Genomic DNA, 814 nt, shown 5'->3' on the forward strand with positions numbered 1-814 from the left:
GCATGTAAAAGTGAACTAGGCAGATACCCACTAATAAATGAAATAAATCAGAAAATTATAAGCTACTGGGCACATCTACAAAATCTACCTCAAGAACGCACACTTCTACTTGATGCAGCTCAATACAGCAAGCTACTTGATAACAATAACAAAAACAGCTTTCACAACTACACAACAAACATGCTTAAGAAAAACTGCATCGACATAACAGCTATTGACACTACACCAAAAAACAAGAAAACTCTCAACAAACTAGTAACTGAAAAACTACAACACAACTACAGGCAATACTTTAAACAAAAATTAAAAGACTCCGAAAAACTGTTATATTATAAACACATAGTACGACCATATCAACTTGCCCTATACCTCGAAACATTAAATAATTGTAACCTAAGAAGACATGTAACTAAACTTAGAATATGTGCACACCGCCTCGAAATCGAAAGAGGCAGGTATCACAATATTCTCAGAAAAGACCGACTCTGCAAGCTTTGCAAAGAGGCAGTGGAAGATGAGGCACATTTTCTCGTGGACTGCAAACAGCTAGAAACGAACAGAAGAAAATATTTTATTACACTCGCACAAGAATTCCCAATATTCCAAACACTAAATAAATACGAAAAATGTTATTATATCATCAACTGCCCTAAAACACAACTCATTACAGTCGCACAACTCTGCTCAGATTTGGACACAGCACGAACTAGCCTTCTAACTAGACCCCCTGCCACTTAATAATATTTATTTATTTTAATTAACCAAATATCGAAGAACAGACAAAAGACAATAGAACCTGATACACTACATGTAC

This window comes from Gigantopelta aegis, chromosome 6 (genome assembly GCF_016097555.1).
Source record: "Gigantopelta aegis isolate Gae_Host chromosome 6, Gae_host_genome, whole genome shotgun sequence".
Lineage (NCBI taxonomy): Eukaryota > Metazoa > Mollusca > Gastropoda > Neomphalida > Peltospiridae > Gigantopelta > Gigantopelta aegis.